We start from the raw sequence: 25,368 nt of genomic DNA, 5'->3' as shown, positions 1-25,368 counted from the left end.
TACTGCTCTATGCAGTTCAATAACATTAACTGATGCTATCCAAGCAGCTTGTAATCTGAAACAGGAACTTAAATTCACCCAAATGTTTGGATGCTCCTCTGGCGAGTGAGCCTGATGAGAAGCTTTCAAATGAACAAGTGGTTTTATATAATTCCGCTTCAATCCTTCGCTCTGAAATAGCCAGAAGGAAAGACTCAGTATTATCCTAAGCCAGGTGATTGTAGTTTACAGAGGTCAGCTACTTTTGTGCCTCACTTGGAGCAGGAGTTTGTCCTCTGGTCGATAAAGAGGCATATAATTCAGCTAACAAACAGTATCATCATTCAGAAGATATTCCAATTGTGGAGTGCATAGTATTTAACGCTGCACCTATACCTTGCTGCACAGCTACACCATGAATTTGGGTATTGCAATTTAACTGACATACTACATCTTCGTGGATTTTTTATCAGTTATGATGAGCTGAGAAGTTTCATTACTAATGCTTCAAAAACTGATGCAGAAAGGCTCCCGGGAGGTTTGTTCATTCCAATGGAATCATATCTCTCTGTGGTGGTGGAAATCTCATCCATGAAGAAGGTGATATTATAGCCATCAATACAGAGACCAGCAATGGAACAAACACCTTGCATTCACTCTCTAGAATGGTAATTCAAGAATAGTCTGCAGATAAGTCCAGCATCAGAAGAAATATCACTGATGTGTGCAGGGCCAGCTCTAGGCACCAGCAAAGCAAGCAGGTGCTTGGGGCGGCAAATTTGCAGGGACGCAAGAATCCAGCATGAGAGCTGAGAACCAACAGGGAGCCCTGGGAGCTGTAGTTCCTTGGTTAGCTCCCTGCCTATAAACCCAGCCCTGGAGCAGGGAAAGAACTACATTTCCCAGCATTCCCTCGGCCGCAATTAACAAGAAAGGGAGGGGGAAGGAGCGTAGAACTGAAACCTCATGCTGCAGCTTGCTGTAAATGGTAGGAACAGAGCCAACTCTAGGTTTTTTGCCTCCCTCCACCTCAGCCCTGGGCTCCCCCTGCACCCCTGTGTTGCCCCAGCACTGGACTCTCCCCCGCCCACACCCCCTGCTGCCCCAACTCTGGCCCCCACCTGCACCGCAGCCCTGGCCTCTCCCCCCACCCGCACCTCCTGCCACCCCAGCCTTGGGCTCTTCCCCCCCATCCTCCCCCCCGCACCCGCACCTTCTGCTGCCCCAGCCCTGGGCTCTCCCCCAAAGAAAGAATTGGGTGGACTAAATGGACATTGCACCTCTCTGAAGCCTAGCAAGGCAGGTACATGGATCCCATTAGAATTTAAAATGAAAAGTAAGGGAGGGGAGGCTCTACTAGACTGGGCAGCTTTAGATACAGTACCAGGCACGTCAGAGGCTTTACACTTCTGAGCCATGGAAGCAGAAATTGACTTTTCTTTTCCAGATTTAGCTAATATTCAGAAAGGGAATCTAGCACCTGCTTTCCAGATTTGAACACCCTCAAAATTCAGGAGTGCTCAAGCTCAATTTGGGCAGCTGTTACTTCATTTCTCCCAAATCAAATATACTGATCCACTGTAACTTGCTGTAGGAAAAAGTAGAATAAATTGAGCAAGAAATGCTTCCCAGTGGTTATTAGGACTGGAATTGCTATTTTCAACAGCCATTGCTTTTTTTTTATTCTTATTATTTTTAAATTTTAGTTTTATTTGTTTAAAAGGAAGACAGTGATATTGCATTGGCAAATTCCCCATAGAAACAAAGAATGGAACAAAAGAATAATAAAGGCGCCTCAAGTTTTCCTCATTTATGTAGGACAATCTTATAATATGCATCCAGATATCCTCCAATCACACAAGCTGAAAATTGTTCCACTTTACTGCAGTTCTGTAACCATATGGGAACCAATCCTGTCTGTAAAAAGAACAGGAGTACTTGTGGCACCTTAGAGACTAACAAATTTATTAGAGCATAAGCTTTCGTGGACTACAGCCCACTTCTTCAGATGCAAGTGGGCTGTAGTCCACGAAAGCTTATGCTCTAATAAATTTGTTAGTCTCTAAGGTGCCACAAGTACTCCTGTTCTTTTTGCGGATACAGACTAACACGGCTGCTACTCTGAATCCTGTCTGTGTACATCCAAAATTCCTGCTGAATGACCCGCCCTGGGAGCGAGTTACCAGTGACCCAGGGCTGGGGTGGCAGAAGGGTGCGGGGCAGGGGGGGGCAGCAAAAAACCTAGAGCCGGCCGTGGATGTGTGCCAAATAAAAGTTACTTACTCTCCCTGGACAATCAGAGTCTTTTATGCAGGGTGCAGCATTTGAAAAACCTAGACCACTTCTAGAACCGATTTGTCATGAAAAGGCACTTGAGTAAATAAACTCTTGTCACGTACAAATGAATGTTGTCTGAGATCTCTCCTCCTGTGCTATTTTAATATATGTATTGGGAATTTTTGGGGAGATGCAGGATTGCTAGACCCTCTTATTGATTCTGATGCGTATGCAGCTTGTACTGCATTTCAAATGCTTGCTGGTAAACAATTTGACCATGTTCTATGTGGCTTGACTCTAGCATTTGAGGCCATGAGTGCTCTGAAACTTTATTCATTTGTTAAATGGTGTGAGCCAGGGAGGAGGCACTCATGTAGTTCCAGCATTTGTCTGGGAAGTGTTGGCTGACTCAAAGGGTGTTTGAGTCTGAAGACATTGAATCCTTACAACATGTCATTAAAAGGCTTAATGATGCTGCAACTCAGCATATGCTACCACTGCTGCAGGAATTTCAGACACAGGTATGCCCAGTCTCCTACATTCAAGTTCTGAGATAATTTTCTCCAGGTTATGTAGATGCTAATTCTAAATGTCTAAAGCGTTCCGTTGCATAAGTCGAAGCTATCCTTGCGTTTAGTTCTTTACTTTAGTCTGTGGGAAGAAGGGGGACTGGTAGGACTGCATAGCATCCCAAGGTGCAGGGCTTAGCTACCTTGGATCACAGCCTGGTGGAGAAGGTGAGCCCGGGCTCTCCAAAAAATCCCTAAAGAGGGCCAACTACAGAAATTCATTCCTTGGTGGGAAACCTAGTTGGGGGAAGACCCTGAAGACACAACATTCCAGACCATGAGACCCCGAGCCAAGGGGGGAGCCCTGAATCCCTTGCTTAATCCTGAAGACCTCCTTATTATTGGATTCTTTACATGTACCCTGAAAAGGGTGGACTTGAAAACGTGACCTGGCCGGAGGGCTGACTAATTGAAAGCACAGACCTCTGCAAGTCAACCTGCCATACTCCTGACCAACCACTAGATGGCACTGGTAGTGAGCGTTCCCCTGCACAATATATTTATCAAATACATTAAAGGCGGTGAGGTGCTAAGATACTATGGTAATGGGGGCCATATAAGCCTCTAAGTTAGGCCTGGTCCCCACTAAGCCCCCACTTCGGACTAAGGTACGCAAATTCAGCTACGTTAATAACGTAGCTGAATTCGAAGTACCTTAGTTCGAACTTACCGCGGGTCCAGATGCAGCAGGAAGGCTCCCCCGTCGATGCCGCGTACTCCTCTCGGCGAGCTGGAGTACCGGCGTCGACGGCGAGCACTTCCGGGATCGATCCCAGAACATCGATTGCCTGCCGCCGGACCCTCCGGTAAGTGAAGACGTACCCTTAGATACATCTTCTACATCCCCTTAACAATTCCTCACAGACTGTGAGATCAGTGAGCTTGCCCTATAAGTTATTTGTAGGGCCCCACCAAATTCATGGTCCATTTTGATCAATTTCACAGTCATAGGATTTTAAAAAATCGTAAATTGTATGATTTCAAATATTTAAATCTGAAATTTCAGGGGGTTGTAATTGTAGGGGTCCTAACACCGAAAGGAGTTGTGGGGTAGGTCGCAAGGTTAGTGTAGGGAGGTTGTGGTACTGCTACCCTTACTTCTGCACTGCTGCTGGTGGCAGCACTGCCTTCAGAGCTGGGCAGCTGGAGAGCGGCTGCTGCTGCTGGCCGGGAGCCCAGCTTTGAAGGCAGAGCTGCTGCCAGCAGCAGTGCAGAAATAAGCATGGCATGGTATGGTATTGCCACCCTTACTTCTGTGTTGATGCCTTCAGAGCTGGGCCCTCGGTCAGCAGCTGCCACTCTCCAGCTGCCCCGCTCTGAAGGCAGCAGCACAGAAGTAAGGGTGGCATGATATGGTATTGCCACACTTACTTCTATGCTGCTGCTGGTGGGGTGCTGTCTTCAAATCTGGGTGCCTGGCCAACAGCTGCTGCTCATTGGCTGCCCAGCTCTGAAGGCAGTGCAGAAGTAAGGGAAGCAATATCACGATCCCCCCTAAAATAACCTTGTGACCCCCCTGCAACTCCCTTTCAGGTCAGGGCCCCCAGTTTGAGAAACACTGGTCTCCCCTGTGAAATCGGTATAGTATAGGGTAAAAGCACACAAAAGACTAGATTTCACGGGGGAAGACCAGATTTCACAGTCAGTGATGCATTTTTCGGGCCGTGAATTTGGTAAGGTCCTAGTTATTTGGGGTGATTTTATTAGAACCCTAATGACCTGTTACCTACTTTGTGAAAATGTACACATCTGTGCACACTGAGCCCTGGTCTACATTGGGGGTGGGGGGGGGGAAATCAATCTAAGTTACGCAACTTCAGCTATGTGAATAACATAGCTGAAGTCCACGTCGATTTATCATGTATAGACTAGATGCGCTAAATCGATCGCTGCCCGCTGATCCGGCAGGTAGAGTAGACATACCCTGAGATGCATAGAAGAGCTTGCTCTGACAGAGGAATATGAGATAGCTCAATTCAGCAGCTTCTATTTCTCCCATTTCATTGGTATCAATTACTGGTATTATATGCAACTATGCACCAAGCAGCAGACAAATCATTGATTTCATACGTCTGTCTTTAAACTCCAGGTAATCATAGAGTTTGAAAGAAGGGAAGGGAAAGAGGATATTTCTAACACAACTAGCAATTTTGCATGAGCACCTCTCTTTTTACTACCCTATTCCTATAAAACAGAAATGTTGCAGAGATCCACTTTGTAAAAAATTGCTGTGCTTCAAAGTAATGTTTTTTTTTTAAAAAAAATACACCTGAGAATACTGAAAGTCAGCTAGAATGGCTGGTTAATGTTTGATCAAGTCAGAGCCTGTCCCATGTGGTTTCTTTATTGCAGAAAATGTCAGCAATGTAACCAAAGCATTTACTTTGAGCTGTTCACATCAGTTGCTTTCTCCACGGTCTCCACGAGGAGTTTGTGTAGATAATGAAGTTATTGCTTATGATCTGTGCTGTGTCAATTCCTCTCTCACCAACTGATATGGTGGGGGAGGGTGCCATCTGTTCAACCCTAAAAAGAAGGAAAAGTAAACAACTGCATCCAGTTTACATTAAATTACTTGTACCCTGTTCATTACAGAAGTGCTGCTGGTATTCAGCCTGAGAGGAGAAAACCCCACCTGAAGAAAGGAAAGTGGGATAAGCTAGCCTGCCTGAAAAATGGTATATCTGACAAATAGTTCTAAGTTTTGCAGCAATTCAAAGAAAATTTAATCTTTAACCTAGAGACAAAATCTGAAGTCGTCCACTCAGTCCATGGAAGAAGGGAATTTTGCCTTAATACATTCCGAGTAAAAGCAGAATTTGGCCCAAAGACCTATAAACGGGACAATTTACCATCATCATCATTAGGGGAAAGAACTGAGCTTTGACAACATCCAAACTAAAGAGTCCTTACTAACTCAGAAAACCTCTGAGGAATTTGTCTATAGCATAAACCACCTGATTCTAGGACACCACTGAAATACCTGGCATCATCTTTGATTTGTAATACCTATAAGCAGTTATAAATCCTTCCCTCCCCCCCCCCCCCCCAACGACTGTTGTGACGTAGTGCATGGTTAATCCACTGAAACCGGCTAGCCCAAAAAACTAAACCAAGTAGAGAGCCAACAAATCAAGCGATCCAAGGGATGGATCACTTGATGATTACCGGTTCTGTTCATTCTCTCTGAAGCACCTGGTATTGCCCTCTGTTGGAAGTCAGGATACTGGGCCAGATGGACCATTGGTCAGCCCAGTAGGGCTGTTCTTACATTGTTCACTTGTGCCTGAGGTAGTTGCCATCTAGAGTATGTCTACCCTGCAATTAGACACCCTCGGCTGGCCCATGCCAGCTGACTTGGGCTCGTGGGGTTCAGGATGCAGGGCTGTTTAATTGCGGTGTCGACATTCCAGCTTTGGCTGCAGCCCAAGCGCTGGGACCTCCCACCTCACAGGGTCCTACAGCCTGGGCTCCAGCTGAGCCTGGACATCTACACTGCAGTTAAACAACACCGCAACTCAAACTCCTAGCAGTGTTTTGGTTATCCGTCCAAAAATTCATTGCTGAAGAGTCAGATATAACCACAGAACTAAATCCTGTCCCTTTGGGCTCATACAGCTACCAGGTTTCCCAGAGCAGAATTAAGGACCCACATCCCTTTGACACTGATTGAGACTAGAGCTGGTCAGGAATTTTTTTGGTCAAAGAATGCTGATTTGTCTTAACTAAAATAATTCACAGAAACTTATCACTTTTGATGAGTATTTCATGAGAAGTTTGCTCAGGTTCAGGATAGAATTTCTGGTCAAAATCAGGGAGATAGAGACCAAAATAGACAGTGGTTAGGCACTCACCTGCTTTGTTTGATTCAGAGCAGAGACTTGAATCTGGGTCTCCCACGTGCCAGGTGAGTGTCTACCCACTAGGCTATAGCGTCAGTCTCTCACTTTCCTGTTTGAGCTGTTCCACTTTGTATAAACAGACTATTCATTGGGACAAAGAGAAAGGCACAGGCTCCATTGCCTGGCAGTTAGGGCACTCAACTGGGATGTGGGAGACCCAGATGCAGGTCCTGCTCCAAATCAGGCAGTGCAAGGCCTAGGTCAGAGCTCTATTAATGGGCTATTCGCTAGTCTGGTCTGGCACTCATGTTTTTTCCATGAAAAATCTCCAAAGGTCTAGTTTTCATGCCGATACGGAACAAAGCCAAATGTCAAAAACTTTTCATGAAACAGAATTCTTTTTTTCTAGCCAGCCCTAACTGAGCCCTAATTCAATGGATTTCTCCTTTCATACTATCGTTCAAAGCAGGACTCAAAGAACTTAATGTATCTTCATTTCCCACAACACACACTCTAAATGGCTCAACAAAAGGCCCTTTAAAAGGTGCTGTAAACCTAAACACGGGTCTTTGTCTCGTAAGCCTAACCAGCAATTCAGACAATCATCACAATCCCAGACTATACTCTGGAAGCCAAAGGTCAACCAGAGTATTAGAGAGCCTTTCTGATAAAGCAAGCAACAGAATTTCTAACATCTTCTCACCAAAAATAAATAGTTTTTAATATTTTACATAATTTTGTAATCAAAAGTTGTAGTCTACTTTTAGTTACTCTAATTACTGTGCACTAAAAATGACTTCAAAATGAATTACATTAAAATGTACTCCCTTCCTTGGAGTGCTCCTCCCTAAGGTGCTGGGAAGTGACACCATTTTTGTTCCCACTATATTTTTCCATCTTATTTGAATCCCTGCTCATGCCATCTTCTTTTTTAGAGACAAATCTGGTCAGCTTTTCTCATTTTTTATACAGGCAAGACTACGAATGGCTTTGAGGAGATTTGTCTATATATGGAATGAATCTCATGGCCTAGTAGCTAGAGCACTGGACAGTGCTTCAGGAGACCTGGACTGTATTCCCAGCTCTGTCACTGCCTGCTAAGTGGCTTTGGACAAGTAACTTCACTTCTACTTGCCTCAGTTCTCCCATCTGTAAAATGGGAATAATGGATACTGTCCTCCTTTGTAAAGTCCTTTGATGTCTATGGATGAGAAGTGTTATGTAAGAGCTAGGTTTTACTATTACTTTTATTCAATATAGCGAGTCAGCACCAGTCCTGATGAGACATCAGGCCAGATCCTCAGCTAGTGTCAATTAGTACAGTGCCACTGACTTCACTGATTTACACCAGCTGAGGATCTGGCCCAACATCTGTGTCCTTTATACTCTGTTTTCACTTCAAAAATGATCTGGCTATATCATACTGACACTATATCAGTTGCTCTTTTGGTCTTATCATGCTCTCAATGGTATACAGTACTGCAACTCTCTGGCTATACTACAGATAAACAATTGTGAATGAGCACTTCATTGGATTGGTCACTATCTACATGACTGTAATATCTACTATGTTATCTCCTTACTAATTTACCATGATTTTAGCTCATTTTAGTATGGTCACATCCAGATGTTTTTTGAGTAGATTTAAGCTAACACACCCTTTAATTTTTAGGTTGTTTAAAGGAAAACAAGACATTTTTATAAAACACAGATTCTAGGCCAGGCATTTTTAAATAAAAGGCTTAAAAAGTGGATGAGTAACTTTCAAAACTAGCAATTTGATTTTTGATTACAGTGTGGCTTGGGGCATGTCTGAGATCAAGATCTGATAGGCCACTTCAAGTGTTTGGATTATATCATAACCATACTCTGACTCCCAATGGTGTACTGTTGCAACCTGATGATGGAAAAACAAAAGGATCCACACATTCAATATGTTCAGTGTATGCTGGGGGAGAAGTTTCTTCTGGGGAAAATACTGTTCTAATATACCCTAGTTGCCAACTGCCCCAAGAGGCCATTATGGGAATTGGGGCTTGCCTATGGAGCAGAGACATTGGCCATACTCCTTTCCACAGCCTCATCCTCTGCTGAAGATCCTCTCTGCACAGAGACACTCCTTCCAATGGCCAGTCATAGCTTTAGGGCCATTTTGCACTAGCAGAACAGCAAAAATCAGCACTGGGCCAGCAAAGGATCATGTCCTTTGTCTTTTAGTCAATATCCTCAGTGAGTGGTCTTTGGTGAAAGCTTTAGCTGTGGGAAAACTGAGATCTTTATGCTCTTGGGGCCCAATCCAGAGCCCACTGAAGTCAATGGGTGTCTTTCTATTGGCTTCACGGGGCACTGGGGAGGATTTTTCATTGACATTTTAGTAGCTTTAATTTTCCTCTGTCCCTTCAGTTGGTCAGATCTGCTGGGCATTCCTGATGTTAAGGGACAAGTTCCCTTGATGTACCTTCAGGCAGACAGGAGAGAGTAAAACAGAAAGAGAGGCATGCTCACATTCTAATGCAAACCCTTCAAAACTTAATTACAAAGAGATCAATTTCTTCTTGATAATGGACAATTATGAGTAATAGTTTGTATGTACTGTATTTATTACATGGTAAACACACACGCTTACAATTAAACAGAAATCTGTTTTGTCAGACAAGAAATGTTTATCAAATTAGAGTCCGTTGAAAGGCTTAAGAATATTTTAAAGCTAATTATGACCCCATATTAGTAACATGTCTTAGACATTACAAATAACTACATTCTATAGATTCACAGATTTTAAGGCCCAAAGGGACTATTATGATAATCTCATTTGACTGCCTGCATAATACAGACCACAGAATTTTACCCAGTAAGTCCTGCATCAAAGCCATGACTTCTGGTTGAGTTAAGCAATGGCTGTCGATTAATTACAGTTAACTCAAGCTATTAACTCAAAACAAATTAAATCCCTTTAAAAAATAATCACAATTAATCACATTTTTCACTGCGCTGTTAAACAATATTAGAATACCAATTGAAATTTATTATAAATATTTCAGATGTTTTTCTACATTTTCAAATATATTGATTTCAATTACAACACAGAATACAAAGTGTATAAGGCTCACTTTATATTATTTTTATTACAAATATTTGCACTGTAAAAAGAAATAGTATGAGGTGAATTGAAAAATACAAGTGCTGTAGTGCAATCACTATCATGAAAGTGCAACTTGCAAATGTATATTTATTTTGTTACATAACTACACTCCAAAACAAAACAAAGGAAAACTTTAGAGCCTACAACTCCACTCAGTCCTACTTCTTTGTGACAAAGTTCCTCTTCCATCTTGGTGGGTCCTGTGCTTATTGGCGGATTTTCTTCCCTCAGAGATTCACCATGTGGGTTGGGGAACAGTCCAGAGACCTTCCCCGCTGGAAGAACCCACAGTCCAGGTCAATTGGGAGGTTTGGGCGGAACCCGGGCCCGCCCTTTACTCCGGGTTCCAGCCCAGGGCCCTGTGGACTGCAGCTGTCTATAGTGCCTCCTGTAACAGCTGCATGACAGCTACAACTCCCTGGGCTACTTCCCCATGGCCTCCTCCAAACGCCTTCCTTAGTCTCACCACAGGACCTTCCTCCTGGTGTCTGATAACGCTTGTGCTCCTCAGTCCTCCAGCAGCACACCCTCTCAGCTCCTTGTGCCTCTTGCTCCCAGCTCCTCACACTCGCAACACAAACTGAAGTGAGCTCCTTTTAAAAGCCCAGGTGCCCTGATTAGCCTGCCTTAATTGATTCTAGCAGTTTCTTCTTAATTGGCTCCAGGTGTCCTAATTAGTTTGCCTGCCTTAACTGGTTCTAGCAGGTTCCTGATTCCTCTAGTGCAGCCCCTGCTCTGGTCACTCAGGGAACAGAAAACTACTCATCCAGTGATCAATATATTTGCCCTCTACCAGACTCCTGTATCCCACTGGTCTAGGTCTGTCACATCTTGTTCAGCCAATCACTAAGACAAACAAGTTTGTTTACATTTGCAGGAAATAATGCTGTGCTCTTCTTATTTACAATATCACCAGAAAGCGAGAACAGGCATTTGCATGATACTATTGTAGCTGGCATCGCAAGGTATTTACATGCCCGATATGCTAAACATTCGTATGCCCCTTCATGCTTCAGCCACGATTACAGAGGACATGCTTATGACGCTTGTTAAAAAAACAATGCATTAATTACATTTGTGACTGAACTCCTTAGGGGAGAATTGTATGTCTCCTGCTTCATGGTTTCACCTGCATTCTGCCATATATTTCGTGGCTGTCTCGGATGACGACCCAGCACATTTTGTTCGATTTAAAAACACCTTCATTGCAAATTTGACAAAACGCAAAGAAGGTACCAATATGAGATTTCTAAACATGGCTACCCAAGGTTTAAGAATCCGAGGTACTTTCCAAAATCTGAGCGGACAAAGTGTGGAACATGCTGTCAGAAGTCTTAAAAGAGCAATACTCCAGTTCGAAAACTACAGAACCTGAACCACCAAAAAAGAAAACCAACCTTCTGTTGATGGCATCTGACTCAGATGATGAAAATAAACGTGCGCCAGCCTGCACTGCTTTGGATCTTTGGGCAGAACCCGTCCTCAGCATGGAAGTATGTCCTCTACAATGATGGTCGAAGCATGAAGGGGCATACGAATGTTTAGTATATCTGGCACATAAATACCTTGCAACGCCAGCTACAACAGTGCCATGTGAACGCCTGTTCTCATTTTCAGATGACATTGTAAATAAGAGGGCAGCTTTATCTCCTGCAAATGTAAACAAACTTGTTTGTCTTAGTGATTGACTGAACAAGAAGTAGAACTGAGTGGACTTGTAGGGTCTAAAGTTTTACATTGTTTTATTTTTGAGTGCAAAAAACATGTAAAAAAATAATTCCACATATGTAAGTTGCTCTTTCACAATAAAGAGGTTGCACTACAGTACTTTGTATGAGATGAATTGAAAAATACTATTTCTTTTGTTTACAAATATTTGCACTGTAAAAAAGATAATCAAAATATAAAGTGATCCCTGTGCACTTTGTATTCTGCGTTGTAACTGAAATCAATATATTTGAAGATGTAGAAAACATCCAAAAATACTTTAAAAAATTGTATTTTACTATTGTTTAACAATGCAATAAAAACGGTGATTAATCATGACTGTTTTTAATCTTGCGATTAATTTTTTTAATCGTTAGACAGCCCTAGAAAAATGTAATACTACTATTTCTTTAATTAGTGTGGAGATAGCTATGCAAGAGAGTCACAAGAGAATTATGCAGATAAGTGTTCTAGTTTCTAAATTGGTTAGACTGCTGTTTAGATCTCTCACTTGTCTGATGTTCAATAATAGCTTCATTAAAAACATTCAGTTGTGGCCTCTTTGATTCTTCCATATGCCACAATAATATTTTCCCTACTATATTATCTTGTCCTTATTGTCCTTTCCAGTCAACCTTGAAAAATATTTATAAACTGCCAAAAATTGGTTTTAATTATTTTTATAAAAATGAAATGCAGAATTATGGATTTATACTCTAATAGCAATACATGATGCCTGTGTGCATTAGTAAAACATTGGCATTTGGTCTTATGTTTTACAATGTGTTGATTCTCACACACAACCTCAAAATTACATCCCACCACTGCTTATTGCTATATTGTTACTGTGATGTGTTGTTATAATAGACGCATTTCATCCCTTTTGCAGTATATCGCTGGTCTTGTAAGCCAGGGTTTGTGGTGATTTAAAGTAAAGTGAAGATTTATTAATTAATATGTTAAAATGATATGTTGATGTCATCTGCTGACTCCATTACCCTTAGTAAGAGATCTAAGGCTAAAACCCTGCATGATGCTTTTAAAATCTATAGAGACTATAGTCCTGTGGAGCCATGATAACTGTAAACAAGGTTCACGTCTGAACATGATCTCTTAAGACCGTGTTGAAGTTGTTTTCTGTTTTCTAATTATTCACTGGATGTGAAAGCAAATTGTGCACAATGGGGAGAACAGAGCAAGAAAGGAAAGAGTATGTTTGTTTCAATTACACTGCTCTACAGCCAAAATGTTTCTGAAATAAATGTAGTCAAACTTTACTAGTTCTGGGTCACTGAGAACGAAAATGACACTTAAAATTGTTGATTGGCTCTAGTTTTCAAGATATGGTATTGGATCAGTATATACGACCCTTGACTTGGGAATGGCGGAGGATACATGAGTTATAAAGGGAAGGGATCTCAATTTAAACCAAAAATGACTAAAATACATCTTTGACTGGATCTATGAATAAATCTATGACTGGGTTTGAACAGTACTTGCTTTTTAGGCAAAACAATGAATGATGCAATCTGAAGCTGGTATTGCATCATACATGATATGAATTGCATCATGTTATTCCTAGAAGTCATGGATGATGCAATCATAACGAAGCTTACATCACTCTGCTGAACAAATTGCCCTATATCAGCTCTAGAAATCATACAGTGTCGTGCTCTCTTATTTGTCAGCGTTTGATTTTGCAAAGGGACACATTTCTGTTTAGCCAAAGTGAGCAGAGATGCCTCGTACTTGTGTGAACAGTGCAGATAACTTCTGCTATGTTTGTGGTGAAGTGACTTTTGCATCACAAAAGCGCAATATAACCACTATGGTTAAGAAAGCCTATCACCTTTATTTTGGCTGCAAAATTGGAGATCAGGACAAGAGGTGGGCTCCACACATATGCTGCAACACTTGTGCAACAAATCTTCGCCAGTGGTTGAACAGGAAAAGGAAATCTATGCCTTTTGCAGTGCCAACGATTTGGAGAGAGCCAACAGATCATACCAGCTATTGTTACTTCTGCATGGTGCCTCCAGTTGCGAAAGGTGTGTCAAAGAAGAAAAAGTGGACTGTGCATTATCTAAACATTCCATCAGCTATACGCCCAGTACCCCACGGAGGAAGACTGCCGGTTCCTGATGCACCAGAATCCTTCTCACTTGAGTCAGACGAGGAAGAGGATGAAACTTCTGGTCCTGAACCATCAATGTCACAGGACCCACATTTTCTCCCATCCTCCTCCTCTGAACCACACCTCATAACACAAGCTGAACTGAATGACCTTGTCAGGGATTTGGAACTACCCAAGAGTAAGACTGTCATTGGAGCCTGGGAGGAAAAAAGTGTTCAGCATCCACCACTTGTTAAATCAAGGAAGATTTTGTTACCACCCTTACACCTCAAGCTGGGTCTGATGAAGAACTTTGTCAAGGCCACTGACAAAACAAAAGCAGCTTTCAAGTATCTCCGTGGAAAATTTCCAAGGTTAAGTGAAGCTAAGATAAAGGAAGGTGTCTTTGTTGGTCCTCAGATTCGTGAACTTCTTCAAGATGATGCATTTGACCATGCACTGCGTGGCAAGGAAAAGACAGCATGGAAAGCCTTCCAGTTAGTGGCAATAAATTTTCTCGGAAACAACAAGGCAGACAACTACAGGTTGTTGGTGGAAAACCTCCTCAAGGCATACAAAAGCCTAGGTTGCAACAGGTCACTAAAGATACCTTTTTTGCACTCTTATCTAGATTTTTTTCCACTGAACTGCGGAACAGTGAGCGAGGAGCACGGCGAGCGATTTCACCAGGACATTGCAACAATGGAAAAATGCTATCAGGGCAAATGGAGCCCATCAATGCTTGCAGACTATTGCTGGACAGTGACAAGAGATGCTCCATTTAATGAATACAAGAGACAAGCCAAGAAGCGCCGAGTAGATACTGCATAGGACTAAACTATGTACATAATAGTTTTTTGCCTTTTGTTTCATAATACATTTTATTTATATAACCCTTTTGCTGATTTTTAAAGTGTTACATAAACAGGACAGGTGAAATATCTTGTAAAGCAACCATAAACACATGAAAAGACCTAGGTTTACAATTTATGATTAAAACTCTACTATCTACACAATATACATAGACATCAAATGTAAAAACTTAAATATCTTAGAAACAGTAGCCAGTTGTTTTAATTGTCATATTTGAATTCAGCACATCAAAATACATAATAAATAGCACATTTTAATCTGAAGCAGACGACTTCTCAAAAATTGTAGACCAGTGTTATTTTTGCCTCCAGCTCACCATTTGGGAGCATTTCTTGATGCTTTGTTCATCTCATTCTTTCCAAAGAATAAAACAATAAGATTCTATTCGTTAAAGGAAATGCACAAAACTGGCTACGTTTAACTTTCCCTGGAATTAACATCTTAGGGCCTCATCCTGCCAGGTTCTTATCAGATGCACATTTGGAAGATGGCACAGAAGCACCCCACTCCCTACCCCACAGCCTCCGTAAAGCCCAGACAAAAGGCCCTGTGCTAAGTGCAGTCGGTGCTTAAAGTGTGCCACAGCTGAGCCCCAGCACCTCTAGGCACAGGTGCTGGAACTAGGGTGCTGGGGGTGTTGTCACACCTAGGCTTGAAGTGGTTTCCGTTATATACAAGGTTTACAGTTTGCTTCAATGGCTCTCAGCACCCCCACTATACAAACTGTTCCAGCTTGGCAGTTCGTAGCCCCAGCACCTGTAGGCTTGGCAGTTTGTAGCCCCGGCACCTGTAGGCTTGCTGCATCAATTATAAAAGTAAAAAAAAAATTGCTTGAGCCCCAGCCCCCTCTTTCTTTACAAATGAAGCACTGAGCACAGTGCAGGGACTATTCCCTCCCTACTCTCTGGAAGATCATCACCCCCAAAAGATTCAGAAAGGAAGTGAGACCACATCTGTACCCTCCCCAAAATGCTAGTTAGCAGAGCTGGCCATCCTAAGATGCCCCAAATTTTGGGATGTAGCAGTGAGCACATTGACTCTGTACTTGGGACTCCAAGAGGCACTTACCATGTCTCTCTAATTACTTTCTCACCCATCATTCTCTCTTCAAGCACACTCAGGCATCCCACTACAACCGCCATTCACTGAGGTGCTACATTAACTGCCACTTTGCCCTGTGTCAAAAATCTCTCTCAGTTATTTCATAGCTTCATCAGATCAAATCTAGTCACACTGCCACCAAATCCATTCAACCTTGCCCCCACTTCTCTCAAACTCATCCATCCCCTCTCCCCCCCACCCAGCACCTCTTTGCCTGCTCCTCTTCAGCTCTTTCCCAGTTATGTGTGAGGTGCATAGAGAGCATTTTCATCCTTCAGGCCTGTGAGGGCTCAGCCCTGCAGAGATCTTCCAATACACCCTGGACTGGAAGGAAGGGGGCCATAGAATTCATCTTCCCTCAGCAGCCTCCAACCTCTGGGGGGAAGCTGAGAAATCTCTCAGCTCCCCAAGTTTGGGCACATCAGTTTGGTCTCAGGCAGACTGACCTCTTTACTAAGGAGCTCTTCCTGCTGTAAAATTAGATCAAGCAGAATGAGGCATGCTCAGAGCAGAGTATTGTTCTGCAGCGACACTGGCCAGGAATGGATTCTCTTCTCTCCCCACCACAGAAGCCACCAGCTGGGAGCAGATTTACCCTTCAACTCTGGCATGCGGCTGATGCTACCAACAGCTACTGCTGTTCTATGCACAGCTGCTGTTAACGAGACAGGTCTGGAGGTATGGGAAGACATGTAGCCTCCCATTTTGCACATAGAATCATAGAATATCAGGATTGGAAGGGATCTCGGGAGGTCATCTAGTCCTCAAAGCAGGACCAATCACCAACTAAATCATCCCAGCCAGGGGTTTGTCAAGCTGGACCTTAAAAACCTCTAAGGAAGGAAATTCCATCACCTCCCTAAGTAACCCATTCAAGTGCTCCACCACATCCCTATGATCTTTTCAGACTCCTTCTCCCTTCCCCCACACATTAACTTTTTCTCACACCCACTGAATATAAGGGCATAGAGATTGATACTTTTTAGGGGAAGGGATGGTTATGATAAAGACCTAGCTATGGAATTGGGACACAGCTGTAGCAACATCGAAAAAGTCCAGCCAGATAACTGGAATGGATCTTTGTATAGTAAGTGACCCTACCATTACATTGCATATTTGCAGATGTGTATATAGTACTTGGGCATTTAGCTATTTAATAGAGAACTTACATAAGAAAATATGCACATCAAATATATTTTCTGGATGCATTATTCAGCAGTGAACTTCACTGTGGACATGACAGCCAGGAACAGGATTGGCTAACTTCATTTAATACTTGTATGAGAACTGTCACCGACATACTGATGGCCCCAATGCTGCTATTCTTGATGTTCCAAAAGCGGCTCCCTCTACACAGTCTATTGCTCGTCACTGCACATGTAGGAGCCATGAGACAATGTGCACCTTCTGGATTTTCAAAACCAAGATGAGCAAAATTCACTTCCATTCCCACAAAGCGGAATCTCTGGTGCCAAAAATCTGTGACAGGATGTAGTGTCATCTGAAAATAATTATTTAGCTAGCAGCTCTTTTGAACGCTTTACAGTTCTGCTGTCTAAATGGATCTGGCAAGTGGGAACTCTCAGCAGCAAGCTGCCCTTTATCGGAACCCTTGTTCTCTTTCTTCTTCACAGCCAAGTATTTTGCATTGCACTGGAGTCTCAAGTGGACTGTACAATACTCGGGTTCACCAGACTATCCTGTGCCATACTTTAGTGTTTTAATTAAATGGGGAAAATCAGGCTTTAAGTAGTTTCCATTACAATAAACTCCTGTTTGAGTTGCTTATGAAATTTAGTGTCACTATTGTGGATCTTTTAGACATTTCCATTTATGATGTTCCAGTGGAAATGGCAAGTCTTTTTTCTTCTTCTTCTCTCTTTTCTTTTCAAATCTATGGTGGACAGTCAATGAAAACACTTCACAGCTTCAAAATGAGTCTTGTGTACTTAGCAGCTCTGAGAAGTAAGGCCCTGATTAAAGGTACTTATGCCCATGCATAACCATGCATTTAACCATGTAAGCAGCCCTAAAATAGTCATAACAGGATTACTCACATGCTCTAAGTTAGGCACATGCCTTGCAGAACTGGGGCCAAATGAAGGACCGGTTTGCCTCACACACAGGGGAAATTCATTAATGGAGGCAAAGTTATTGTCAATGGGATGTTGCTTTATGGGGGGACCGGGGAATTCATGCTTAACAGTGTGATTCATTTTGCACAGAATATATAGTTGAGGCAATCTGAAGTTGTCCTTTTTGTTTGGCAGGTGTGAAGAATAAAAGAGTCACACGATATGTACAGGAACCAGAAACCCGACACCTAGATTTTAAAACATGTATTCTGAATGCTCTTCATTACTAGGAGATCAAGATTACAAATTAGAAGCACCATGGAGACTGAAAATAATGCTTTATGTACTATTACACCTAATTTGTTTATGCTGCTGCAAAGAGGAAATTGTTAGACACAGCAAACTAAAATAGTCATTCTAAGCTTAATTAAATGCTTCTTGTGATTTTTTTCCACAAATTATTTGTCAATCCATACCACACTAATTAATGCTGAGATGGAGGCCAGATGACCTTATCATTGTTGCCCTTGGCATGTTAGCACTGAATCACACCCCAGAAGGACATTAATTTACTCAAAGAGAAAGAGACCAGACCACTGAATACATTATTGCTAACTCTTTAGATCCTAAATATTCTTTAGTAGGGTTAAAGCTCAGCTATTTTCTAGAAACGTTCTAATTACTGAATGCTTCATAGGTTAGATTTGTTTAGAAAACCACTATCTTGAAAAGGATTGGCCGTCAAAAGAAGAACAATGAAACAATGGAATAATGTGCAAAGGAATAATAAATTAGGATGATGATAAAAACCACAGACAGATTCTCTGAGCCACTCCCCTGCATTGTGCCCCTCTGGCTGCAGAGAGAGCTGAAAGCCACTGTGCCTCCAACACTAACACTTCCCACCCCCACAACAGCTGTCCTCCTACAATCCCCAAATAACAGATGGACCCTTCCCGTCATGGCCAACTTGCATAGAAACAGCCCGAGTATCAGGAAGACACAATTGACTCTCACCTACAAATTATGTCCAATGGAAGTAGGGTCTGGCCTACTTTGTTTTATTATCCTTACTGCAAATAGTAACAAAATATTACACTTGCCATCATGATATCGTGATCCCATTCCTGCAAGATGCTGAGTGCACTTAACACTTACCGACAATGAGATTTGAGGGTGCTCAGCAAAATGCAGGATCAGGTCATGTGTCTGTGTAACAAAGATGATGCACAGTATTCTTAGGGTATGTCTATGCTACAAACCTAAATTGACCTATATTAGGTTGACTTGCAGCCACCGCAGTAATTACTGCAGTGGTGCATGGCCACACCAACCTCTATGGGTCAGTGGTGTGCGTTCTCACCAGGAGCGCTTCCACCAACCTAAGAAGGGTAGAGCCCAGGCTCTTAGCTCTGCTGACAGCTCCTGCCAGGAATCTGGGTGCCACACAGGCACCACAGCGGGCTGCTCCCCCCAACTCCCTGCTCCCCATTTCTCGCTAGGGGCAGGAGGAAGCCTCCCAGGGCTTCTCACCACTAAGGAGCCGAGTCCAGCTGTCCCAGCTTCTTGACCCCACCTCCGCCCTGCCTACTCCCCACCATGAAATTGACAAGGCTGCCCGGCTCCCATCTGGGACTGGGATCCAAAGCTGCCCCGGTCTTCTCACCCCAACTCCCAGCTGGGAGCATGGTCCAGCCACCCATCTCACCAGGGAAGCTCCTGCCATAAAACTGACAAGACAGCCGATGTAAGGGACACAGTGTCTAGGCAGATACTGCGTTGCCCTAACTACACCGACATAAGCCTTAGGCCTCTTGTGGAGATGGAATTATGTCAGAGTAATAGGGCATTTACATTGATGGGAGAAAGGCTGTAGTGTAGGTACTGACATAATTAGGTCAACATAAGTTGCCTTATGTCTACCTGTGTAGTGTAGACCAGCCCTTAGATAGCTTTTATCAGTAAGGGAGGATGTTAAATCCATCCATTTTCTTTCTTTAATAATAGATATTGCAGATAGAGCATGAAGGTACTACAAATAAGAAAAGCTTCTGTAATTATTACCTAACTAAAGAAGATTTGCTGATCAGCCCTAAACTTCTAGGGCAAAACAAAGAAGTTTGATATTAATTTACCATTACTTCACTTGGGTCCTGTCATTAACAGTTCTTCATTATACTTAATTTAATAAGAAATATTGCTTATCAGGCTATTACAGGAGCACAATTATGCTGCAATTAAATCAAATCTATTCACACTGACCTTTCAGTGAACACTTAAGCGCTTTAATAACTTCCTATGTTATTATAAACATAAAAACTTGCAATCTCTTTTTAAAAAAAAATCTATCATGTAATATATTGTTTTCATATCATACCACTACCTACGATATTGCTTCATGCATTTTGCATTTGTAATGACATCTCTGGTCAGCTCCTTTGTGGGAATTGAACCCATGAACTCTCAGTCATGGGCCGAATAGTTTAAAGGTGATAACACCTTAAAATTTTTATGTGATCCAGCCATTATACGGGAACGAAGACCAGCACTGAGTTAATGTGTGTTACACATTTTTCATAGCAAGAACCAATGTTTTTCTCCAGTAACACTTTACTTTACACATTTTTATCTGTATTTTTTCCAGTTTATTCAGGTGAAGTGACTCTTTTATAATCCTTGTTATGGGGTTCACTCACCTCCTCCTGGTCACCCTGGGGATTAGCGCTAGCCAGGTATTGCACCCTCCTCCTGCGGTGTCACTCCCATTGTCCTCTCACCCAGTTCCTCTTGGAACCACAGCCTCCTCTTCATGATTCGCCTCTACAGATGGGTCACCATACATGTTCCTCTTCTGGGGTGAGTAACAAAGTCTTTCCAGGACAAACCACCCCAGGCAGTTTGCTGTCCTCTGCCAGGCCTGTGCCACATCCCCCATGAGCCAGCAGAAAAACCCAGGCCTGCCCTCTACTCTAGGTTTCAGCTCAGGGGCCCACTGGTCAGCAACCAAGGTCTTCACTATTCTATTCCTTGCTGCTTTTTCCCTGAGCCTTCTCCTACCTTCCTGGCTTCCCCCCTCTCTGGATTGGCCAGCCTCCCACCTCTCAGGAAGTAACTGTGGACTATCCCCTAACTCCTACCACAACTCCCTTCTTCCAGGGAATGACTGCAGCCTACTTCCTCCTGCCACATCTTCTGTTGACAGCTTCCTGGTTTACATGGGCCCCTCTAGCTGAGCCTGCTTCCAATAAATTCCCTGCTCCCTGGCTCCTCCTCTGGGTGCAGCCTGGGCAGTTAATTGACCCACTTAGCCATCTTAACCCCTCCAGGCCTTGTGTGTGGGGGACATCCCATCACCTCCCCCTTCTAAATTTCTACAATTGTTACATATTCTTCTACATTAAGGTTCAACACTAAGACTAGAGTTACATCATCTATCTTATTTAGAAACAGTGAGTACTACTAAAAACTGGATCTAGAAGGCTAAGAGGAAATAGTCGTGAGGAAATGAGAATTTTCTTCTTGTGGAACAATCTAAAATCATTTATGATAATCACAAAATAGCACTCGAAGTGGTAGTATACAGTATCATGCTTTCCCTTCTGTTACAAAGGAATAATCAAGAATGACATTGGTTAGTTATTTGCAAAGATTCTTTAAAATTTGTTGGAAAAAATTATGCTGATCAGAGCATACCAAGAGTTTTCCAGTCCAGTGCATTTCTAACAAGATTTTATGATTGTTGATCCTTAAATACTAACACAACACAATCAAACAAAACCCACACAAAGTTGTTGATCCATCTCAAGATAAATATACAACTAGAGTTTGGTGATCATCTTTCCATTTCTGGATCTGGTTAACATTTGTTTCTCAAAAGGCAAGATGTCAGACAGTTAAAGCAGAGATATTAGCAGATATCTGGGACAATAGCCATGTAATAAATACAGGGTATGTTTTCTTAATCAGTGGACCAGACTCGCAGCTGGTATAATTCAGGTCCACTGTTTTGAAGTTATATTAAGTTTTAAGTTGCCTTCTCAGCTCAATCTCTAAGTGTAGCTGGTGGATAAGAGTGCAGTCGACTCTACATTACAAGTAGTTTAACAACTGACAGCTTTGTAATGAGACAATATATTTATGAAAATCTTAGATAACAATAGTCTTTCATCTCTGAAGTTCTGAAACTAAGTCCTAGCTAAGATCACAGGCAGAAATGAGCTTGATTGTCTGAAACTAGCCCTCAATTTAGCACTCTGAACAGTTCCTATTCACAAGGGGCTAAGTCAGGAGTAACAAAGGTGTTGCAGGTCAAGACTCCGGTGCACTGGCGGAGCTGTAAGGGCAGAAGGTCAATTTCAACTGTCTTATGCTTAATTAAGGCTATTTTAATGATATAAGGCAATCCAATGACCTTGTAATGCTTTACTAAGGACAAAAGATTTGGACTCTTATAATTACTGTACCTCAACTTTATTAAAGAGAGTTGAATGTTACAAAGTAAATAAATGAAAAAAGCAACAGAAGAAGCAAAGTGGTATATATTGTATTTGCAAAACTGGTTAGTCACATTGCATTTCTCATCACTAATGTACACACCACTTCGATCAACATTTAATAAAACTGTAAAACATGGAAAAACTAATGTAATAGTTCATGTAAAAAAGCTAAAGAAGAAAAAATTATATTTGGTTTCATATGTTTTGTTCAGTAATCATCTCTAACATGTCTAAACAATGAGATTTGTTCCCCACCTTTATAAGCACTACATTCATACCTGTATATATAAGAAAAATCAGGAGATTACAAGTCAAAAACCTAGAATGTGGCCTACCTTTACATTCATAGAATATCAGGGTTGGAAGGGACCTCAGGAGGTCATCTAGTCCAACCCCCTGCTCAAAGCAGGACCAATCCCCAACTAAATCATCCCAGCCAGGGCTTCGTCAAGCCTGACCTTAAAAAACCTCTAAAGAATAAGATTCCACCACCTCCCTAGGTAACCCTTCCAGTGCTTCACCACCCTCCTAGTGAAAAGATTTTCCTAATATCCAACCTAAACCTCCCCCACTGCAACTTGAGACCATTACTCCTTGTTCTGTCATCTGGTACCACTGAGAATAGTCTAGATCCATCCTCTTTGGAACCACCTTTCAGGTAGTTGAACGCAGCTATCAAATCCCCACTCATTCTTCTTTTCTGCAGATTAAACAATCCCAGTTCCCTCAGCCTCTCCTCATAAGTCATGTGCTCCAGCCCCCTAATCATTTTTGTTGCCCTCTGCTGGACTCTTTCCAATTTTTCCACATCCTTCTTGTAGTGTGGGGCCCAAAACTGCACACAGTACTCCAGATGAGGCCTCACCAATGCTGAATGATCACGTCCCTCAATCTGCTGGCAATGCCCCTACCTATACAGCCCAACATGCCGTTAGCCTTCTTGTCAACAAGGGCACACTGTCGACTCATATCCAGCTTCTCATCCACTGTAACCCCTAGGTCCTTTTCTGCAGGACTGCTGCCTAGCCATTCGGTACCTAGTCTGTAGCAGTGCATGGGATTCTTCCATCCTAAGTGCAGGACTCTGCACTTGTCCTTATTGAACCTCATCAGATATCTTTTGGCCCAAACCTCTAATTTGTCTAGGTCTCTCTGTATCCTATCCCTACCCTCCAGCATATCTACTACTCCTCCCAGTTTAGTGTCATCTGCAAACTTGCTGAGGGTGCAGTCCACGCCATCCTCCAGATCATTAATGAAGATATTGAACAAAACCGGCCTCAGGACCAACCCTTGGGGCACGCCATTTGATACCGGCTGCCAACTAGACATGGAGCCATTGATCACTACCCGTTGAGCCCAACAATCTAGCCAGCTTTCTATCCACCTTATAGTCCATTCATCCAGCCCATACTTTTTTAACTTGCTGGCAAGAATACTGTGGGAGACCGTATCAAAAGCTTTGCTAAAGTCAAGGAATAACAGGTCCACTGCTTTCCCCTCATCCATAGAGCCAGTTATTTCCTCATAGAAGGCAATTAGGTTAGTCAGGCATGACTTGCCCTTGGTGAATCCATGCTGACTGTTCCTGATCACTTTCCTCTCCTCTAAGTGCATCAGAATTGATTCCTTGAGGACCTGCTTTTTCCAGGGACTGAGGTGAGGCTGACTGACCTATAGTTCCCCAGATCCTCCTCCTTCCCTTTTTTAAAGATGGGCACTACATTAGCCTTTTTCCAGTCATCTGGGACCTCCCCCGATCGCCATGAGTTTTCAAAAGTAATGGCCAATGGCTCTGCAATCACATCCGCTAACTCCTTTAACAGTCTTGGATGCAGTGCATTCGGACCCATGGACTTGTGCTCGTCCAGCTTTTCTAAATAGTCCTGAACCACTTCTTTCTTCACAGAGGTCTGGTCACCTCCTCCCCATGCTGTGCTGTCCAGTGCAGTAGTCTGGGAGCTGACCTTATTCGTGAAGACAGAGGGAAAAAAAGCATTGAGTACATTAGCTTTTTCCACATCCTCTGTCACTAGGTTGCCTCCCTCATTCAGTAAGGGGCCCGCACTTTCCCTGACCACCTTCTTGTTGCTAACATACCCGAAGAAACCCTTCTTTTTACTCTTAACATCTCTTGCTAGCTGCAACTCCAAGCGTGATTTGGCCTTCCTGATTTCACTCCTGCATGCATGAGCAATATTTTTATACTCCTCCCCGATCATTTGTCCAATCTTCCACTTCTTGTCAGCTGTGTGTGTGTGTGTGTGTGTGTGTGTGTGTTTAAGATCAGCAAGGATTTCACTGTTATGTTAAGCTGGTCACCTGCCATATTTACTATTCTTTCTACACATAGGGATGGTTTCAAGTATCAGAGGGGTAGTCGTGTTAGTCTGAATCTGTAAAAAGCAACAGAGGGTCCTGTGGTACCTTTAAGACTAACAGAAGTATTGGGAGCATAAGCTTTCGTGGGTAAGAACCTCACTTCTTCAGATGCAGAAGTGAGGTTCTTACCCACGAAAGCTTATGCTCCCAATACTTCTGTTAGTCTTCAAGGTGGCACAGGACCCTCTGTTGCTTTTTATAGGGATGGTTTGTTACTGCAACCTCAATAAGGAGTCTTTAAAATACAGCCAGCTCTCCTGGCCTCCTTTTCCCCTCATGTTATTTTCCCAGGGGATCCTGCCCATCAGTTCCCCGAGGGAGCCAAAGTCTGCTTTTCTGAAGTCCAAGGTCAGTATTTTGCTGCTCTCCTTTCTTCCTTGTGTCATTTTCCTGAACTCAGCCATCTCATGGTCACTGCCTCCCAGGTACCTATCCACTTTTGCTTCCCCTACTAATTCTTCCCTGTTTGTGAGCAGCAGGTCAAGAAGTGGGAGGGATAGCTCAGTGATTTGAGCATTGGCCTGCTAAACCCAGGATTGTGAGCTCAATCCTTGAGGGGGCCATTTAGGGATTTGGGGCCAAAATCTGTCTGGGGATTGGTCCTGCTTTGAGCAGGGGGTTGGATTAGATGACCTCCTCAGGTCCCTTCCGACCCTGATATTCTATGATTCTAAGAGCTCTGCCCCTACTTGGTTCCTCCAGCACTTGCACCAGGAAATTGTCCCCTACACTTTACAAAAACTTCCTGGATTGTCTGTGCATTGAGTAACTCAACTTCAATTTTCTGTGTGTATTCTGAAGAGTTTCAGCGT

Source organism: Chrysemys picta, chromosome 6, assembly GCF_011386835.1.
Source record: "Chrysemys picta bellii isolate R12L10 chromosome 6, ASM1138683v2, whole genome shotgun sequence".
Lineage (NCBI taxonomy): Eukaryota > Metazoa > Chordata > Testudines > Emydidae > Chrysemys > Chrysemys picta.
The sequence above is the reverse complement of the archived record's forward strand: the minus strand, read 5'-3'. Positions refer to the sequence as shown.